Consider the following 23193-nt stretch of genomic DNA (forward strand, 5'->3'; position numbering starts at 1 on the left):
GAATTGCTTCAATGACACACTAAAGGAAATTTTTAATGGAGGCCAGAATTGGCAGTATTTTCTGGCAACGTATATGTGATATGTGTGACGGAGAAAACAGAGTTTTAAATACCTGGCCTGTAGGTAAGTAGTTTGAACAGCAAACCTGTGTCAAAAATGTCGCTGACACAGTGAAAAGAAATTGGAATGGAGACCAAAAATGGCAGTATTTTCTGAAAATGTATATGTGATCCGTGTGATGGAGAAAACACAGTTTTAAATAGCTGGATTTCTAGCGCTGTAATATGGAAAGGACCTGGCTGTATTCTGCAGTGCCAACAAGCTAATGGCGCAGAAAAACGGTGTTCTCTGGACCCTGAGACCTGGGCTTTTGTATAGAAATATCTAACAGCAGCAGAAGGCAGAATAGGAACTGAGCCTCTTGTGCTATATGCACTGCAGTCTGCTATATACACTGCCTGCCTGCCTATATACACTGCCTGCCTGATATCTCTGCAGATGGATTAGTTAGTCCTCAAAAGGACTGTTTGTTAAGATGGATATGTGTAATGTGTGATTTTTCTCCCTACACTACCTAATACACAAGCAAATCTCTCCCTGACGCAGCAGCACCTCTCCCTATTCTGCCTGATTCTGGAGTGACTGTGACGAGCATGGCGGCGCCAGGTCTGATATAGACCTGATGACGCTGTGTAGCCAGCCAATCACTGTAATGCCACAACCACCATGGCTGCGGCATTACAATGAGTGGCAGGCAATCGCTGCATGCTGATTGGCGCTCTAAAGAGCGCCAAACATGTAGGGAGGGCACCCGAGCTCCTGCCGAGCAACCCCGGAAATACTCAGCGAGCACCGAGCAGTAGCGAGCATGCTCGCTCATCACTAAAGCAGACTCAATCACTTGCGATGATCTGTATCATTAAGCATAAAACACCTTTAAGGCTATGTGCCCGCGATGCAGAAATGCCCCGGATTTTTCCTGAGCGTTTCTGCATCTCCCTGGCAGAAAAAACGAATGCGGATTGTACATGCGGATTGTACATGCGTTTTTCCTGATAGGGACATGCGGATGTGAAGCGTTCTTCACTTGCATTTCCGCATGCGGGTTGACAAGCCCTTTCCAGGCGATTTTAGCATCACTTGGAAAGTGCTTGACAACTTGGTCACACTATATAAATCCATGCAACTGGCATGGATTTATATAGTGTGACCGTAAAAGAATGTTTAAAATTAAAAAAATAAATGTATACTTACCCTCCGATGGCCCCCGCAGTCTTGCTTCCCTCCGTCCTGGCTGCCGACACATCGCAGTACACTGAAGGACCTGCCGACGTCAGCGTCGCGTGACCCGTCACGAGCAGGTCCTTCAGTCCATCGCGATCTGCCGGCATGAGAGGAGGAGCGCACGGGGGCCGTCAGAAGGTAAGTATAACATGTATTTTTTATTTTATTCTTTTTTTTTTTTTTTACAGTTTTGTATGGTACCCAGGTCTGGAGGAGAGTCTCCTCTCCTCTAGAACCGGGTACCATCCGCACATTGAACGCATGTATTCCGCATGTGCTTATCTAGTGAAGCGGAACGCATGTGACTCGCCCCCTTGGCCGTGGGGCACTCGGAGCCGGGCAACAGGGCAATATTGGGGGTAGTAGTGGCAACCCGGTCCGTGGCTCAGGGTGGTGAGACCAAACGTTGTGGCAGTCTATTTGTAGGGTTTTAAATGTCCGACTACGCCACCCGTGGATTGCGGTCAGGGTTAACCGCCGCTGCAGTGCAGACCGTTGGGGCAGATGTAGGTGTGCAGCACTAAGTAGTATAACTCCCCACGGGAGGAGTGTGGCCCCAGGGCAGTATATAAATGGATGATGGAGGGGATGATTCCGATTGCAATAGCCAGGAGACGGAGGCCTCTTAAACAGTTCAGGGTCTTTATTAGAACAGGTGAGACGACCCAAAAACACTCCCGGCTAGGAGGGGGCCTGGATGTCTGAGAACAAGTGGGAAGCTGGCCCTGGTCAGGGTGAGGGTGAAGGCCTACCGTATTCTCTGCGCTCTTTCTGGCTATTTCCCTCCTGGTGGTGTAACAGCCCACGTTCCTGAGCTCGGCGTGTCTTCTCGCCCGTATGGCTTGCAACTTGGGTTCCTTTCTATTCTTGGCCTGGTGCAGCTTTGCTGGTCCCTTCTGCTGTGGCGGAACCTCCGGGCTTCTTAGGCCAAGGGACATACAATCCCCTGCGGACTGGTTATTTGCTGTAGGACTTGCTGTAACAGCCTTGGACGCCAAAGTCCGGTAGTTCAGTTTCTCTCTCAGCCAGGACACGCTCCCCTTGCCTTCTGTCCCTGGCTCGTGGCTCCTCTACTGCCACTCGTCCTCCTCAGCCTCAGCTGAACTGGCTCTCCCTTCTCTGGGACACCTTTCACTCCAGAGACAGGTCGTCCAGAACTCTCTAACCCTGCCCCCAGTTCCAGCTTTTATAGGGGCAGCCTGCTCCCCCTACTGGCCTGGGACAGGAAGTGCTGCATGCTAATGGTCCCTGACCAGAGAACCTCCCCCTTGCTCTCAGACACAGCTTTATTATACATTTGTGGCATTCAGGCCAGGGTGACACACATGCATTCTAATGCAAGTCAATGGCGGCGAAAACGTAGCACTTCCGCAAAACAATTGGTAGTGCTGCGTTTTTTTCCGCAATGATAATCCGTAGCGGAAATTTCCGCAGCATGTGCACATCACATGCGGATTATCATTGGGGAACATGGCAGGCCTTCTAGCATGCGTTTTTGCCGCTGCGGAAACGCTTAGAAAACGCATCGTGGGCACAGAGACTAAAGAGAATCTTCATCAAGTTTTTCCTATGAAATCTGAAAGCAGCATGATGAAGGAGAAGAGAACCTGATTTCAGTGATGTGTCACTAAGTTAAGTGTTGCTTTTTCAAAAAAATCTGTGTTTTATCAGTAGGAGATTGTCACTACAGGACTAAGGGTATGTGCACACGATGCAGAAATGAAGCAGAAAATTTCTGCATCATTTCTGCATCTCCCTGGCAGAAAAAACGCATGCAGATTGTGCATGCGTTTTTCCTGCAGAATACATGCGGATCCACATGCAGATTCACATGCGTTTCCGCATGCAGATTGACAAGCGCTTTCCAGGCGATTTTAGCATCACCTGGAAAGTGCTTGACAACTAGGTCACACTATATAAATCCATGCAAACAGCATGGATTTATATAGTGTGACCCGAGAGAGTGTATATACTTACCTCCGATGGCCCGCGCTGTCCTGCTTTACAAAGTTCCCGGCTGCCGGCAACTTTGAATTGAAAGACCTGCCGACGTCAGCGTCACGTGACCCGTCACATGACTCTGACGTCAGCGCAGGTCCTACAACTCACTGCAAGTGCCGGGAACCAAGCAGGAGCGCTGCGTGGGCCGACAGAAGGTAAGAATACATTTATTTTTTATTTTATTCTTTTTTTACAGCTTTTTTAATGGTACCTGGGTGTGGATGAGACTCTCCTCTCCTCCACACTCGGGTACCATCCGCATATTAGAACGCGCCAATAGCGCAAGTACAGATGCTGTCTTGCGGAATTGGCGCGTTCTAATGCAAGTCAATGGCGGCGAAATCGCCGCGTTTCCGCAAAATTAATTGACATGCTGCGGATTTTTGACCGCAGCGTTCACGCTGCGGAAAAATCCGCATCATGGGCACAGCACATGCGGATTTCCATTGGGTAACATTGCTGCCCTTCTACCATTCGTTTTTCATGCGTTTCCGCGGTGTTTACGCAACTGCAAAAACGCCGCGGAAACGCATGAAATACGCATCATGTGAACTCAGCCTAAGTGTCTTGTGCCTCTTAGTTAACTGGTCTGTGTAACCCCGACTCAACCACTGATTAGCAGCTTTCTATTAATATATAGTGTACATGGAAATTGCCAATAAGCGGGTGTGTGCAGGGTTCTAATGGGGTCAGCATTTTGAGCACTGGTAGTTCTGCAGCAGATAAAACAGTGATTGTAACAAAATGACAGCATGCAGATTAGCAAGGGCCACATCGCTGGAATCAGGGTCTAAGTCCCTACATTATGTTGCTATTAGAATATATAGCAAAAATCTGGTGACAGTTTCCCTTTAACAAACACGAACTATTTATACATGAAAGTCCTGGAGCACAGCTCCTGGACCTCATAATATTTTCCAAACCAAGAATTTTTACAGTTTTGCTCAGAAACAGAAAAGGGAAAATGTGGTGAAAATGAAAGGAGCTCCTAGTATGATATATAAAATATCATACTAGTATATATAGGATATAGGATAGGATATATAGGATATATAAGTGTTGCCATTATCAGTACAGTACTTTTGGATGTGCAATGTCTGTTGCAGATATTCTTCTTATTGTCCTTTATTGTTGTTTCTTGAAGTGTGTTGTACATCCGCAGATGTCATGAAGCGCTGTATGTGTAACTTTGACCCAAGCAGCCGGCATTGTGTGTTTTCTTCATTAATGATACGCAAAGAATCCTCTTCAGAAGGAGTAATAATGAGGTTAATGGTCTGCGCAAGTTCTAGAATTGACTGAGGAGTGACAGATGTTTAGTTTATGTGGAAATTCACAACAAACACAATAGAGAACGTGGTTGGCATTGAGTTTTTCGGATCTACATGCTGATAGAGAGGACCAAAGTAAGTGTTGATTAAACAGATATAACCCATTTCTGGCAGCAGAACAGATCGGTACTTCCCACTGCGTCTGCACTCTTTACTTCTACTTGAGAATAAATAACTTTTACAATATACAGCCATGTATTATGGAGCAACAAGGATGAATTTCAAGGTAAGCGAGTCAGGTGTATTCCTTTGGGACTATACAGTGATTCACCAAGTGTCCATGCAACCTGTATTCCGTACAGCTGATTAATGGCTTTTGAGAACCGAGCAGTAAAGAACAAGCCGACAGTATATTTAAAGATTTAAAATGGATCTGTCACCAGGTTTCACAATACAAACTACAAACGTTACTAAATAGATGTTTTAGACCTGATGCTAATTTTATTTTAAAAATACATGTCAAAATGACTATGTAATCCTCAGTCTCCACCCATGTCACCTGATTGAATGTCCACTTCCCTGCTGCTGCTGAATCTCTGCTCGTGGTACTTGATTGACAACACCTCAGTGTCCTTCCTCCCTTGAGATGAATCTCGTCCCACCTAGTCTGATTGACAGTTCCTCAGTGTCCCTCCTCCCTGCTGCGGCTACGATCTCACACTGCTATGAACAAGCTGCAGCTGTCAGATTGGGAAGCTGTAGACTTAATACCCTTTGACTCCTAATCTTTCACTCACTATGCTCATTTTAATTTCAAAGTAAGTCCACCAGTCTCGTCAGGTCTAAAAAAAATATATTTAATAATGAATACACTTTGTATTTCAAAATCTTATGACAGATATGCTTTAAGCAAGAGGTATTCTAAACACTGATCCAACAGGTCAGGCGTCTTTAAATCACGGAAATCAGCTGCTGTCACAAGAGAAAGCTCTTATTTCTTCAAATGGGTCTCTATGGGGAAATGTAGTATTACATGCCATTTATACAAGTGAATTGAGGACCATAAAATACGTGGTGACATTTATTTTGCCAAAGCAGAAAGCCTGATTGAGGGATCCCCTCTGCTGTCCCTATGCTATACTCCTTCATAGTGTCTTCCTCACTAGAGATGAGAGAATATTTTAAAATTTGAATTCACCAACTTTGAGGACTTTTCCCCAAATGTTTTATTTTCAGCGGATTGATTCTGCAGCGTCTCCAATTGCCCTGAAAAGTAATGTATGACACTCTGATGTCTCCTAGGTCTGTATCTAATTCCTTTCAAGCTCTTTAAGTGATTTCACCATACTACAGGGTGGGCCATTTATATGGATACACCTAAATAAAATGGGAATGGCTGGTGATATTAACTTCCTGTTTGTGGCACATTAGTATATGGGAGGGGGAAAACTTTTACAGATGGGTGGTGACCATGGAGGCCATTTTGAAGTCGGCCATTTTGGATCCAACTTTACTTTTTCTATGGTAAGAGGGTCATGTGACACATCAAACTTATTGAGAATTTCATAAGAAAAACAATGGTGTGCTTGGTTTTAGAATTTAGATTTTCAGATGTTTGGTTCTTTCTAGAAAGCTACATATGTGGAGCAAATTCCTGAAAGTGTAAGATAATAGGAAGAAGACATTACATGCAACAATGCATGAATGGACACATGGTCGTACTCGACAAAAATATTCAGCTCAATATTATGATCGTAACATAGAAAGTAAACTAGGATCGCAGTCAAGAAAAGGTCAAACTTCATTTTGCTATCTCCAAGTCCTTACTAGAGAAGTTAAACCATTTTGGAGTGAGGCTAAAAAAATGATATCCTGTCTTTTTCTGGCATGAGGCTTGCTCTTATTGACTTCCTAATGATTTTCCATTTGTGAGAAAGCAGATAACAGATGAATAAGATGAAAGCACATTAGCAGAATTTAGTTTGCTCTGTTCTCTGTATTCTGTAATAGAATCTAACTTTCAAAGCCTAAAGCCAAGTATTTATACACAATCAGCTCACATTTACTGAACCGTCCATCTAGCCAGTTCGTAACAACATTATAGTAGCAAATACTCACTGTGCCCTGCCACACTCACAGGAATAATAAAAACTATAGGAGCTGATAACACAGATGTTCTTTGCCACCCTGTATAAGACTTCATTCAGACAGGTGTATTGTGCCTTTGTTTTATTTTGCAATTTCAATTAGAGCGGATCGGTCATCAGATTTTACAGTATAAACTGCATGCATTATTAAATATATCTCTTAGACCTGATGAGGCTGGTATACTTACTTTAAAGATCCAAGAAAGAATGACTGCGTAGTCCATTTGAAAGGTTTACTTGTCTGACGTTAAAATTAATCTTTTTTTGAGTCCTGATGTTAACAATTTTTGAAAACCATGTAAAAGGATTTTATAATAAGGGATATATGAGTTTACCGACTTAAGATATTGGGCCAATGTAGACTTTCATGCCATGATTATAAATTTGTGGGCGTAAAAGAAACGTAAAATAAAATTCTCTTATATGCGCGGAATACTCCTGCTGAGAATACCCAGGAGGTATGATGGGGGATAGGACAGAATTCTTGAAAAATAAAAATTGGTATTCAGAAATAGGGGGACGGCCAACCATAAAGAGGATATTGAATTTTAAGACCCTTCTGCATGTAAAAAAGTGCCTTTAGTCAAACAACAAAAGCATAAGTTGCTCAAGGCGATTTATATCCAGAAAGCCATACCATAATGTAAATACAGATTAGATGTTGAAAATGAGGAATAGATTTTAAGTGGTGGTTGGAAACTAACATTGATTTTCATTTTAAATGTCTATTTAATGTAATAATCTAATAGCTTTTCTAATATACTTTAATTAAAACATTCCTATCATTTCCTCTCTACTCTCTCTAACGCATACATGTCAAACTCTGGCCCATGGGCCAAATCTGACCCGCAGGGTGGTTATATTTGTCCCACGACACCAGAACCACCACCCCTATGTGAGTCCATTATACTGTATGGAGGACAATGTGGGGCCCATTATTCTGTATGGAGGACTATGTGGGGCCATTATTCTGTATGGAGGACTATGTGGGGCCATTATTCTGTATGGAGGACTATGTGGGGCCCATTATTCTGAATGGAGGACTATGTGGGGCCATTATTCTGTATGGAGCACTATGTGGGACCCATTATTCTGTATGGAGTACTATGTGGGGCCCATTATTCTGTATGGAAGACTATGTGGGGCCCATTATTCTCTATAGAGGACTATGTGAGGTCCATTATTCTGTATGGAGTACTATGTGGGGCCCATTATTCTGTATGGAGGACTATGTGGGGCCATTATTCTGTATGGAACACTATGTGGGGCCCATTATTCTGTATGGAGGACTATGTGGTGCCCATAATACTGTATGGAGGACTAAGTGAGGTCCATTATTCTGTATGGAGTACTATGTGGGGCCCATTATTCTGTATGGAGGACTATGTGAGGTCCATTATTTTGAATAGAGGACTATGTGGGGCCCACTATTCTGTATGGAGGACTATGTGGAGCACATTATACTGTATGGAGGACTATGTGGGGCACATTATTCTGTATGGAGGTATATGTGGGGCCCATTATTCTGTATGGAGGACTATGTGGTGCCCATTATACTATATGGACGACTATGTGGGGCCCATTATTCTGTATGGAGGACTATGTTAGGCCATTATACTGTATGGATGACTATGTGGGGCCCATTATTCTGTATGGAGCACTATGTGGGGCCATTATTTTGTATGGAGGACTATGTGGGCCCATAATACTGTATGGAGGACTATGTGGGGCCCATTATTCTGTATGGAGCGCTATGTGGGGCCATTATACTGTATGGAGGACTATGTGGGGCCCATTATTCCATATGAAGCACTGTTCGGGGCCCATTATTCTGTATGGAGGTCTATGTGGGGCACATTATTCTGTATGGAGGACTATGTGGGCCTCATTATTCTGTATGGAGGATGATGTGGGGCCATTATTCTGTATGGAGGACTATGTGGGGCCATTATTCTGTATGGAGCACTATGTGGGGCCCATTATTCTGTATGGAGGACAATATGAGGTCCATTATTCTGTATGGAGTACTATGTGGGGCCCATTATTCTGTATGGAGGACTATGTGAGGTCCATTATTTTGAATGGAGGACTATGTGGGGCCCATTATTCTGTATGGAGGACTATGTGGGGCCCATTATACTGTATGAAGGACTATGTGGGGCACATTATTCTGTATGGAGGTATATGTGGGGCCCATTATTCTGTATGGAGGACTATGTTAGGCCATTATACTGTATGGATGACTATGTGGGGCCCATTATTCTGTATGGAACACTATGTGGGGCCATTATTTTGTATGGAGGACTATGTGGGCCCATAATACTGTATGGAGGACTATGTGGGGCCCATTATTCTGTATGGAGCGCTATGTGGGGCCATTATACTGTATGGAGGACTATGTAGGGCACATTATTCTGTATTGAGGACTATGTGGGGCCATTATTCTGTGTGGAGGACTATGTGGGGCCCATTATTCTGTATGAAGCAGTGTTCAGGGCCCATTATTCTGTATGGAGGTCTATGTGGGGCACATTATTCTGTATGGAGGACTATGTGGGCCTCATTATTCTGTATGGAGGATGATGTGGGGCCATTATTCTGTATGGAGGACTATATCGGGCCCATTATACTGTATTGAGGACTATGTGGGGCCCATTATGCTGTATACTGGTTGGCCCGCGACTTTGTCCAAGGTTAGGATTAGGGTTGTGTTAGGGTTGTGTTGGGGTTAGGGTTGAGATATTTTCAAAAGTAAAGGAAAAAAATTATGCCGATATGGCGACTAGTGTTGAGCACAAGTGCTCGCTACTTGAGTTTGCATTGATTGCTCGGGTATGCACTGAGTATCGCAGGTGCTCGAGTGATATGCTGGAGTCTCCGTCCCACATGTTTCGCAGCTGTTATACAGCCAAAAAAAACACGCGGGGATTGCCTGCCATGCACGAGCGATCCCCGCATGGTTTTTATTGGGTGTCTAACAACCATGAAACATGTGGGGCGGGGACTCGAGCATGTCACTCGAGAACCCGCGAAACATGGTGCGTACCCGCGCACCCGATGCAAACTCAACTAGCGAGCACTTGCGCTCAAGACTAATGACAACTTATTCAATATGATGATCTAATGTTATCAAATTCTGTGTCGTACCTCTGGGTTCAAAATGTTCACTATACCCCTTCATAAAATCTTTAAGGGTTTAGTTTCCCAAATGGGTTCACTTGTGGGGGGTTTCCACTGTTTAGGCGCATCAGGGTCTCTCCAAATGCGACATGGAGTCCGCTCTCAATTCCAGCCAATTTTGCCTTCAAAAAGTCACACAGTGCTCTTTCCCTTCTGAACCCTGCCGTGCGCCCAAACAGTGTTTTTTCCCCACATATGGGGTATTGGCGTACTCAGGAGAAATTGCACAACAGTTTTTGGGGTCCATTATCTCCTCTTACCCTTGAGAAAATAAAAAGATTTGGGTCTAAATTAACATTTTGTGAAAAAAAGTTAAATGTTCATTGTTTTCTTCCACATTCCAAAATTTCCTGTGAAGCACCTGAAGGGTTAATAAAGTTCTTGAATGTGGTTTTGAGCACCTTGAGGGGTGCAGTTTTTAGAATGGTGTCAATTTTGGGTATTTTCTGTCATAAAGGCCCCTCAAACTCACTTCAAATGTGATGTGGTCTCTAAAAAAATGGTTTTCTAAATTTTGTTGGAGAATTGAGAAATTGCTGGTCAACTTTTAAAATTGTGCTGATGTAAAGTAGACATGTGGAAAATGTTATTTATTAACTATTTTGTGTGACTTATCTCTCTGATTTAAGGGCATGAAAATTAAAATTTTGAAAATTGCAAAATTTTCTAAATTTTCACCAAATTTCCGATTTTTTCACAAATAAACGTAAGTCATATTGAATAAATTTTACCACTATTATGAAGTACAATATGTCATGAAAAAACAGGATCAGTGGGATCCGTTGAAGTGTTCCAGAGTTATTACCTCATAAAGTGACAGTGGTCAGAATTGTATAAATTGGCCTGGTCATTAACATGCAAACCACCTTCTTCTAATATCAGGATTTTACAGCCAGTCTGACATTAATTTTTAAAGTAAGTACACCAGACTCATTCGGTCTAAGTGATCTTTGTTATAAGATATACAGCTTTTATTGTGAAATCTTTAAGGAATGTGACGCACCCCCTGGGGCCATGGGGTACTCGGTAGCCGAGTCGGTCGGTTCTATTTGGGGTAGTCATGGCGGCAGTGACCCGGTCCGTGGCCCAGGGCGGTCAATAAATAAAGAAAAGAGGGGAATAAAGTTTTAGGGATAAGGTTTCGTGACACCACCCGTGGTATGCGGCTATAGGTGGCCGCTGCTGCTGTTCAGACCCACTGGGGCTGTTGGTGACGCAGCTGAGATGTTTCAGCTCTCCACTGGTAGAGCTAGGCCCCAGGGCAGTTAAATAGGAGAATTTTGGATGTTGGTGTTGTAGTGCAAGGCAGGTGACGCAGCAATTATGTCTAGGACACAGCGGGTTGCAGTCTTCAAGTGTTTACTCAGTTTTTATGGTGTTCCAGATTACAACTTCCAGCAGGTTATAACAGCCCACCGAGTCCTGTGTCCTCCGGGGAAGTGATCCAGCCAACTCTCAGATAACTTGGGTGCACTTGATCGGGACCCCCTTCTTATGTACCTTCCTGGGTCGTCTCTCTGCACTGGCTCTCGCCCTCCTGCCCTGCGCCTCACACACAGTGTCCCGAGCCAGTGGCCACGGGCCTTGTCGGGCAATGTCCTCTCTGTCCCCATGGTCCTATATGGCCACCTTTTCAGCAAATGTATGTGGTTTTTGGCTACAGTCCTTGAAGATACCGCAACCTCCGGTTTGCTAGCTGAGTCTTGCAGTCCTCCACTAGTCTGGGGCCGGTCCCCTATTGCGACCTGATCTCTTCATGGTCGGCGTGAACTCGGGCACACGGGTGGACTCCGCACTTCCCGTGCCCTTAAGATTTCCTTTCTTTCTCTGGAGCCCTTCTCACTGCTCGGGTCCTCTCTCCTCACTCTCCTACTGGGCCCCTCTGTCTGGGTCCTCACTCCGCCTGGACCCTACTCGTCAACGGTCCTCACTTACTGGCTGCTTCTAGATTTTTCTACCTGTCTTTTATATTCTCTGTCATCTGACCCACGTCACCAACTGTCACTCTACGTGGTCCCCTCTACCTTCAGTCCTTCCTTCAGTGCTCCCCTAAACTACTTCCTCCACCCACCTCCTCTACTTAGTTCCATCTTCCAGACAGGGACCGGGTCTGTGCTCTCCCTTAGGAGCAATCTTGCCCTTCCCTGAAGGAGTGGTGTAGTGATGGATGTGAGTGTGTGGGTCCCGGGTAGTGCTCCCTCTTTACCTGAGAGTGGGGTACCACACCTCTGGCTGAGATGCAGTACCTCTGTGGTAACTGGACCCGCACAGGTGCCACAAATGTAAGGGGACATTCATAGAAGATTGTAATGTAGTACGACTAAATCTAAACTATCTAGCTGCTTAAAAACGAATAATAGTGTGAAAGGGATAGGGCAGTTATGAATAAGATATATAACTTTGGGTAAGAATCTCAATGTATGAAACACCTGGACCCACCTGCGATTCTACTGAACAGACTTTAGAGCACCATAGATAGATATGCTGTTAGTCTGGTTATATAGAATTGTGGGGTTTGGGTATTACATCCTGAAAATAAACGTTTCAAAACTGGTATAAAAAGCCTGTCTGTATAAGGCCTTAACAGAGCTGTGCATTAAAGCTTCTATGAATGTGCACTGGTCATGAGGCAGGAAAACTGGGGGGCACAACATGTGGAAGTCAAAAGCAAAAGGGCTAAGTGCAAAATATCTCATTAGAAAAGTTTCTTGCGATTGGATTAACCGCTGATCATTCACTATGTGTTTTTTTATTAGTATTTTCCTTTTGCTAGATGACATTTATTTTTGTCATACACAGGGTTTTCCTAGCGATAACAATCAATTTTGAATTGAAGAAGCCAGACCCGCATCAATCACATGATCGTCCGCCTGGCCTCGGGGGTGCCTGAATAGGACAATGTATTTAACAATATAATCTATAGCTCCCCAACCCTATCCTTTGAATACAGAGACAGGCAAAACAGCTGTAAGAAGGAGTTAGTCTTTCGACCATCTGTATTGTGGAATATAGTTATCCAACACTGATGTTTTGCAGAGGATTTTGGGTGAATGCCATGCATTTCTTCCCGTTAAAGTTTTTTGGAAAGTTAAATGATATTTTGCAATCTGTGTGAAATGAACAGGATCTTTAATTGAAGTAAGAAAAAACACACGATCCGCAAGTCAGTTTACGCTGGGTAAAAATAAAGCATGAGATTCCTATAAATCCCATCCACTTTGCTGGAACTGTAAAACGCTGCATTTTTGACGCAGCCAAAATACGTAGCGTCAAAAACTCACCAAAAACTAATTGTGGCTACACAACCTAAGGCGTTCGCTGCACCTCAGCTTTCCGAGGCTTCTAATGAAAAAATACCACTTTCCAATAAGATAAAAAAAATCATACAAAAGGAAAATCTCAGATGCCAATTGTAGCCATACATAACCCATCAACTCTCTAGTTTTAGTAATTACTGATATTCACACTTAAATTACAATTCTGGAGAATATTTTCTTAGGGAGCTGTGAGTTGGGAATTCTCTGTTATCACTCCTGAAAATTTGACATTATACTGACGCGCGTCAAAATTTCACTTACCAATAAGGAAGGGTGTTGTTACACAGTCTGACATTCACCTGCACTTATTAGACAGTATAAGAGCAACTAACAGAAATCAGCCATATATATAGATTAGATCTAAAAATGTTCACAAACATAGTATTAATGGCTGTCAAATCTGGGACTATCTGGAAGACAAATCATCTTACATGACTAAAGGAGGAGACGACATGGTCGCCTAAATGATGACAAAAACATCCATAATATACAAAAATTGAATAAACTTTATTATTTAAAATGTTGACAGGTTAATGTGAGATAAAAGCACCAACAATAATTGCCATGTGGAAAAGGGCACACAGGGAAACTAAGTAAACATGTATATGGCTACCATATGCAATATCTAGAGGATGCCAGTATCTGTTTTTTGCACACGTACATTAAGAAAGGGGAATCACAGCCGTGGGTATAGTATAACAAGTAAAAAATTTATGTGCGTACATACACAGTAATAACTGATACTAAACTGTAACATGTAAAGTATAAACATATTACCTGTATTGGAGTACGTACCCATGAGGATCCCTAGCCTAGGGTTGTGCTCACCTTTTAGGTCAATTAGGATTACCATAATTTTTTATATTTGCCAAATGCTAGAATAATGAGAGAGATAGAATGTTTAAGGCATTTTTATTACTTACTGCAAAGTCAAAAGTTTACATACACTAAGATTACTATGCCTTTAAACAATTCTGGACTGCGCATATGATGATGTCATGTGTTTGGAAGCTTCTGATAGGTTTTTTGGAAACATCTGAGTTAATTAGATTCACACCTGTGGATGTATTTTAATGCACACCTGAAACACACTGCTTCTTTGTGTAGCATCATGGGAAAGTCTAAAGAAATCAGCCAAGATATCAAGGAGAGCATTGTGGACTTGCACAAGTCTGGCTCATAAATTTCAAGATACCTGAAGGTGCCTCATTCATCTGTACAAACAATTATACGCAAGTACAAACAAGATGGAAAGGTCCAGCCATCATACTGCTCAGGAAGGAGACAGGTTCTGTGTCTCAGAGATGAATGTGCTTTGGTCTGACATGTGCATATCAACCCAAGGACAAAAGCAAAAGACCTTGTGAATATGATGGTGGAATCTGGTAAGATTGGGTCAATATCCACAGCAAAATGAGTACTGTATCAACATGGGCTGAAAGGCCACTCCGCCAGCAAGAAGCCATTACTCCAAAAGAAACATAAAAAAGCCAGATTAATGTTTGCAAATGCACACAGGAACAAAGACCCTAATCTTTGGAGACATGTCCTGTGGTCTGATGAAACTAAAATTGAACTTTTTGGGCATAATGACCATCGTCACATTTGGAGGAAAAAGGGAGAAGCTTGGAAGCCTAAGAACACCATTCAATCTGAGAAACACAGGGGTGGCAGCATCATGTTGTGGGGTTGTTTTATTGCAGGAGGGACTGGTGCACTTCACAAAATAGATGGCATCATGAGAATAGAAGATTATGTGGCAATACTGAAGCAACATCTCAAGACATCAGCCAGGAAGTTAAAGCTTGGGCAGAAATGGGTCTTCCAAATGGACAATGGCCCGAAGCAAAAATGGTAACAAAGTGGCTTAAGAATAAAGAAGTCAATGTTTTGGAGTGGCCATCACAAAGCCCTGATCTCAATCCTATTGAAAATTTATGGGCAGGGCTGAAAAGTCAGGGCGAGCAAGGTTACCTACAAACCTGGATCAGTTACACCAGTTTTGTCAGGAGGAATGGGCCCAAATTCCGACCAACTATTGTGAGAAGCTTGTGGAAGGATATCCCAAACGTTTGACCCAAGTCATTCAGTTTAAGGTCAATGGTACCAAATACTAATGAAATGTATGTAAACTTTTGACTTTGCACTAAGTAATAAAAATGCCTTAAAACATTCTCGCTTTCATTATTCTGGCATTTGGCAAATATTAAAAGTTATGGTAATTCTAATTGACCTAAAACGGGAAAGGTACATACTGCTATTCTTTATCCAGAGGAGCTTACCATTACATTTCCCTAGCACAGGGGTCCAAGAACTTTATACTTTTTTAAGAGATAAGATTTTCAAATGCAAAAAATCAGTAAAAATGCATTTTCACACCAAAATAAGTAAATGGCAGGAGAGCGCCCCCTGCCTATTTTACATAGAAATGTAGGAGAACAAAAAAAGCATTCTTGTCTCACTCGCTTCGGCTCACGAAACAGATTAACTATATCCCTGTAAGAATCATTACTTGATCATATGAGCATAAAACAACTTGTAAGTTACCATATCAGACCCCCACTGCTTCCAGACTTCCCCACCATCCATGACATGTTGGTTGAGAAGGGATTTGCATTAATAGTTTCTTGATCTAACGCTTGACTTAATGAGCAAAAGGAATATTAAAATGATTAACTCAAATGTTTATGCTTGGGGGGGGGGGTCTGTCAATTCTTGGGAATGGGTTTAAAAAAAATCAGACATTTACCACCTCTAGGCTGTTACATAGCATAAGGGAGTCAAAAGCAGGCAGCAAACAGTAGACTGTTGGCTGCTGGAGGCAGAAACCATCACAGACACCTCCTTTTGAGTCTAAAAATGCACGCTGCATCTCATATCAGCTGGAGAACTGAAGATGAATATACATAGAAAGCTTTATGAATCATAAAGGAAATGGGAGGATTCCTAGAGAAGAGCTTCATTTGTTCAGTCGTGGACCTGTGCCATATACAAATGACCTGTCTCTAACCTTAGTCTTGTTAGGAGCAGCACAATGACCAATAAAGCCTTCAAGGTCACGGTGATGGAGACTTTAGTAATAATGACAGATTGTCTTCTAAGAAAAGAAAAAAATGTAGAAGTAAAAATGGATCATTCCACTGATATTTTGTATGCATATATAAAAAAATCAAACCCACAGATTTTCTGCAAATTATAACAGACTGGATAAGCTATGTGCTGTGTCATTAGGTTATATTTTTATACTCGTGCAATATAGGAAAGACTTTCTTATTTCAACTTCTTGTTAATTTCAAGTGTCCCCAATGAATAACCTCTTTGTTGTAGGCTTAAACGTGGGGTTGTGCTTATCGTTTTGTAGGAAAAGACCCTATAGAAGATCAGCTCAGGATCATGGATTACTAGATGAAACTGTGGAGGCCAAAGGCTAGCAGAAGTTAGGAGTTTTTGTTTCCTTGACTTTCATGAACTGAAAGTTGCTTTCATTTCAAAAAGTTACTATTAGCAAAAATGTTCAATACAGATATACACTATATGGATAAAAGTATTGTGCCCCCTCCATATTACACCTATGGGAGCTGTTATGACATCTCATTCTAAATCCATAGGCAACAGGAGGAGTCTGTTTCCCCCTTTTCAGCTATAACATTTTCCACTCTTTTGGAAAGCTTTCTACAAGATTTTGGAATTTTTGCCCAGAATTTGTGAAGTCAGACACTGATGGTGGAGGTGAGGGCCGGGCTCACAATCTCTGTTCTAGTTCATCCCAAAAGTGTTTGATGGGGTTGAGGTCAGGGCTCTATGCGGCTGGTCATGTTCTTCCACACCAAACTCCCCCAACCATGCCTTTATAGACATTGTTTGAGCATTGGGGCAGTCATGAGGAACAGAAAATGGCCATCCCCAAACTGTTCCCACAAAGTTGGAAGCTACAATTCTCCAAAATGTCTTGGTATGGTGCATTTAGGAACTGCAGCCCCTTAGTTTCAGTGAACCTAAATGCTTCCACTTTCCAATAAAATCCCTCACAGCTGATTGTAGAATATTTAGGAGAGAAGAAATGCCAGAAACCGACTTCTTAACACCTGCATCTTACTACAGGATCACTCTTCAGTTGTGTGAGCTCTTTACTTTGAGCCATTCTTTCACAAATTGTTAAAAAGCAGTGTAAAGGCTGACTGTGTGGAAAGGGGCTGTTTATTTTTATGTCCCAATACCCCTACGGTAATCATTATATTTGAACTTTCCAACATAATCTTTCATTTTTTATAATCCAGAGGTCACGTAATTTTATACAGCCCAGTAGGAGCTACATTGTCCTATGTAATGTGCACATTCTTCTTTTTTTTTATGGAAAGTTTATTAGAGTCACTGATTGCAAAAAAATGTAAATCTCATTATCTTCCTCTTCAAAACAAGGAGCTGATGTGTGTATAGTGATTTCCCTTACAGTTAACATCTATCGGTAGCGCTTTCTGCGAAAAATGTGGCAAAAAAAATCTGTGTATATGATGACCACTCCTATAGTATTAGTCATGGACGTCAAAAAGTTCTGGTCACAATGCGCAACCTGTGTCAACAACAATGTGCCCCAAATACAAGCAGCTGCCCCCTATGGCACAGTCACCCTCTCACAATGACATGTAAATACACAATCAGCGGCCGCTCACAATTTTTCTCTTACTATATCAGGGGTCCATAGGGTAGAATTCCCTGCAGAAGTAATCTATGTAGCGCCACTCATCTCTGTATAATAAGCATGTACTGAAATAACACATTGATTATACAAGCACAATTTACATTCATGTCAAAATGGAATATATGTTCGCATTAGAGATGAGCGTTGTTCGACTCGAACTGTTCGCCAATCTCAAATTCAAGCTGTTTTGGGCGGTGTTCGAGCCGTTCGGCGAACACGAACGATTTGAGAAAAATTCGGCTGTTCGAGGTTATGTTCGATAACTGTTCGTGCACCAAAATCATAACTGGATTTTTTCTCAGTAATGATGAAAATTAATGTTAATACGCAGTTTGAGTATACAGCGGGGTGGGGGGAGGGGCAGGGGATGGATCTCTGCAGGAATAATGAAGATCTCCATTTTTTTTTCTCTTTCCCGCATTTACAGTGGGGAGGTGCAATCTGTCAGCCTATCAGCAGCGCACACACGGAGCGAACTGCTTTTTTTCACACAAGCAAGGGCATGTGTGATTGGCAGTGTATGTCACATGTCCTTGCCCTATAAGACCAAGCCATTTTCCCCGTCGCCACCATTTTCTCACTGCTGCAGCTGCGTGTTAGACGGCACCGCTGTTGCTGTGTGCGCTATACCTTGTTAATTTCAAGCCAATTTTCGCACAAATCTACAGATAGCTTTGGAGTAGGGAATAGTTGTGATTGCAGTCCTTTTAAGGACTAGGTTACAGCATTTCCTACGACTTTTATCAGGCAGGTCTGTGCTCTTAAATAGATAGATTGTGGGAGTAAAGACTAATTGTAATTGCAGTCCTTTTCAGGACTAGGTTACATCAGTTCCTATCAGTTTTTGCCAGGCAGGTCTGTGCCAGTGCTGTGCAAGTTTTTTTCACAGCATTTGGCTGAATCTAGCAAAGCTAATCCTTTTTGGCCTATTGCAGAGTGTGTTAGTCAGTGGAGTAGCCTATCTGTGTTGCAAGATATACCACCTGTGTATAGAATACCAATTTTTTTACTGCACATAGTGAAGTAAAATCTTTTGGGCATATCATCATTCTATTAGTCCATCTATACTGACCTCCATCAGGTTGCAAATTGAATATAATTTTTTTCTGCATCTAGCTCTGAAAAAATATTTGGGCTTCTAGCAGTGTGTGGGACTTGTTCTATTAGTCCATCTATACTGACCTCCATCAGGTTGCAAACTGAATATAATTTTTTTCTGCATCTAGCTCTGAAAAAATATTTGGCCTTCCAGCAGTGTGTGGGACTTTCTCTATTAGTCCATCTAAACTGACCTCCATCAGGTTGCAAATTAAAAATAATTTATATCTGCATCTAGCTCTGAAAAAATATTTGGCCTTCTAGCAGTGTGTGGGACTTTCTCTATTAGTCCATCTATACTGACCTCCATCAGGTTGCAAATTAAAAATAATTTTTTGTCTACATCTAGCTCTGAAAAAATATTTGGCCTTCTAGCAGTGTGTGGGACTTTCTCTATTAGTCCATCTATACTGACCTCCATCAGGTTGCAAAGTGAATATATTTTTTTTCTGCATCTACCTCTGAAAAAATATTGGGCTTCTAGCTGTGTGTGAGACTTGTTCTATTAATCCATCTATACAGACCTCCATCAGGTTGCAAACTGAATATAATTTTTTTCTGCATCTACCTCTGAAAAAATATTTGGGCTTCTAGCTGTGTGTGGGACTTGTTCTATACCTCCATCTATACTAACCTCCATCAGGTTGCAAACTGAATATAATTTTTTTCTGCATCTACCTCTGAAAAAATATTTGGGCTTCTAGCTGTGTGTGGGACTTGTTCTATTAGTCCATCTATACTGACCTCCATCAGGTTGCAAACTGAATATAATTTTTGTCTGCATCTAGCTCTGAAAAAATATTTGGCCTTCTAGCTGTGTGTGGGACTTTCTCTATTAGTCCATCTATACTGACCTCCATCAGGTTGCAAATTAAAAATAATTTTTATCTGCATCTACCTCTGAAAAAATATTTGGGCTTCTAGCTGTGTGTGGGACTTGTTCTATTAGTCCATCTATACTGACCTCCATCAGGTTGCAAACTGAATATAATTTTTTTCTGCATCTAGCTCTGAAAAAATATTTGGCCTTCTAGCAGTGTGTGGGACTTTCTCTATTAGTCCATCTATACTGACCTCCATCAGGTTGCAAATTAAAAATAATTTTTTGTCTGCATCTAGCTCTGAAAAAATATTCGGCCTTCTAGCAGTGTGTGGGACTTTCTCTATTAGTCCATCTATACTGACCTCCATCAGGTTGCAAATTCAAAATAATTTTTTGTCTGCATCTAGCTCTGAAAAAATATTTGGCCTTCTAGCAGTGTGTGGGACTTTCTCTATTAGTCCATCTATACTGACCTCCATCAGGCTGCAAATTAAAAATAATTTTTATCTGCATCTACCTCTGAAAAAATATTTGGCCTTCTAGCTGTGTGTGGGACTTGTTCTATTAGTCCATCTATACTGACCTCCATCAGGTTGCAAACTGAATATAATTTTTTTCTGCATCTACCTCTGAAAAAATATTTGGGCTTCTACCTGTGTGTGGGACTTGTTCTATTAATCCATCTATACAGACCTCCATCAGGTTGCAAACTGAATATAATTTTTTTCTGCATCTACCTCTGAAAAAATATTTGGGCTTCTAGCTGTGTGTGGGATTTTTTCTATTAGTCCATCTATACTGACCTCCATCAGGTTGCAAACTGAATATAATTTTTTTCTGCATCTAGCTCTGAAAAAATATTTGGCCTTCTAGCAGTGTGTGGGACTTTCTCTATTAGTCCATCTATACTGACCTCCATCAGGTTGCAAATTAAAAATAATTTTTATCTGCATCTAGCTCTGAAAAAATATTTGGCCTTCTAGCAGTGTGTGGGACTTTCTCTATTAGTCCATCTATACTGACCTCCATCAGGTTGCAAATTAAAAATTATTTTTTGTCTGCATCTAGCTCTGAAAAAATATTTGGCCTTCTAGCAGTGTGTGGGACTTTCTCTATTAGTCCATCTATACTGACCTCCATCAGGTTGCAAATTCAAAATAATTTTTTGTCTGCATCTAGCTCTGAAAAAATATTTGGCCTTCTAGCAGTGTGTGGGACTTTCTCTATTAGTCCATCTATACTGACCTCCATCAGGCTGCAAATTAAAAATAATTTTTATCTGCATCTACCTCTGAAAAAATATTTGGCCTTCTAGCTGTGTGTGGGACTTGTTCTATTAGTCCATCTATACTGACCTCCATCAGGTTGCAAACTGAATATAATTTTTTTCTGCATCTAGCTCTGAAAAAATATTTGGCCTTCTAGCAGTGTGTGGGACTTTCTCTATTAGTCCATCTATACTGACCTCCATCAGGTTGCAAATTAAAAATAATTTTTTGTCTGCATCTAGCTCTGAAAAAATATTTGGCCTTCTAGCAGTGTGTGGGACTTTCTCTATTAGTCCATTTATACTGACCTCCATCAGGTTGCAAACTGAATATATTTTTTTTCTGCATCTACCTCTGAAAAAATATTTGGGCTTCTAGCTGTGTGTAGGACTTGTTCTATTAGTCCATCTATACTGACCTCCATCAGGTTGCAAACTGAATACAATTTTTTTCTGCATCTACCTCTGAAAAAATATTTGGGCTTCTAGCTGTGTGTGGGACTTGTTCTATTAGTCCATCTATACTGACCTCCATCAGGTTGCAAATTGAATATAATTTTTTTCTGCATCTAACCCAGCCAATAGTTTTGGCCTAATACCACAGTTTGGCCACTCAGCTCTGCTCGGTTCCCATCCATTGTTTTTTTGTGCAAACAACTCCAGAGTTGTGAATTAGTTAACCACCAAAATGAGTGGAAAAAGGCCTGCTGCTGGTGGAAAGGGGAATAGGCGTGTTGGGAAGGGGAAAAAAGGTTGTGTCCGTGGGGTAGGTGTTAAAGCAACAGTAACATCTGCAGAAGAAAGACCATCTTCCAGCCAAACTAAAATGTCTACTTCTTTTAGCCGACAATGTGATAAGATCCCTTTCTTACGGCCACGCCAATCGCTACAAATTCCAGATGAGGCACAAAAGCTGCAGGTGCTTCAACGGATATCAAGTGCTCCTTTAAGTGGGCTCTCCTCCACATCAACTTCAACATCACAAATACTCCAGTCCTCAAAGGTGTCACCCCAATCGCACTTGCTTCCTCACAGCTCCCAAATCTCCAGCTGCCCGTCTGAGTATGAGGTAGAACAGATGGTTGAGTCTGCAGAGCTGTTTACTCATACTATAGCCTGGGAATCAGAGGTCGACTCCAGCGCTTCTGTGAATCCAGACGAGGAAATGATCTGCACTGATGCCCAGAATCTTTATGAGTCGGATCCAGGACCAGACGCAGAAGGTTCTGACCATAATGTAGACCCTCATTCCCAAACTGTAACTCCTGTTGGTGGAGACAATGAGGAAGACAATGATGAGACTCAAATACCTGATTGGAGCGACAACTTTAGTTTTTTGTCAGGGCAGGAACAGGTTGGCTCTGAGGACGACGGGTGTGATAACGCACAGGGTGATGATGATGAGGTTGGAGATCCCACTTACTGTCAACCCACAGTCAGCCAAGAGATGAGGTCAGCAGAGGAGGTGGAGGAAGATGCTAGTGACGACGAGGTCAGGTTGCGCCTTCCTGGACAGAGACGTAGTACTGGAAGCACGTCAACAACTGCATCCTCAAACACAACTCTGCCTCTCACCACAAGTCGTGGTGGCTCTTCAGGTCGCATGGGTGCTAAGCCTTGCATAGCCTGGGCATTTTTTCAGATCGATAAAGATGACCCAACTCATGTTATCTGTAACATTTGTCAGCAAAAGCTAAGTAGAGGCCAAAAAATACATAGTTTGAGTACTTCATGCATGAACCGGCACATGGACATGAAGCATAAGTTGCAGTGGGAAGCTCAGTGTGCTACAATGCGGCCTAGCCGGCCGGGCCAACCACCGTCTGCCATATCTTGTGCATCCGCGGCCTCTTCATCCTCTGTGACTGGGGGGACAGCAGTCACACCTGTTTTGGGGCGCAGACCTGCCACCTCTTTACCCGCAACAGCCAGCGTGATTGGCAGGTCATCATTTTCTTTGGAGGTGGTAACACCAGCTGGTGTTGAGCGCTGTCCGACATCGATAGCACCACCTTTGGATCAAGGCAACCTAACATGTCCGCCTGCATCTTCCTCACAGACCGGCAGTTTGCCGGGGACACCCTTATCAACCCCGTCTAAGCACAA

Source organism: Phyllobates terribilis, unplaced genomic scaffold, assembly GCF_046119375.1.
Source record: "Phyllobates terribilis strain yellow unplaced genomic scaffold, ASM4611937v1 Scaffold_5__5_contigs__length_657084704, whole genome shotgun sequence".
Classification (NCBI taxonomy): Eukaryota; Metazoa; Chordata; class Amphibia; order Anura; family Dendrobatidae; genus Phyllobates; species Phyllobates terribilis.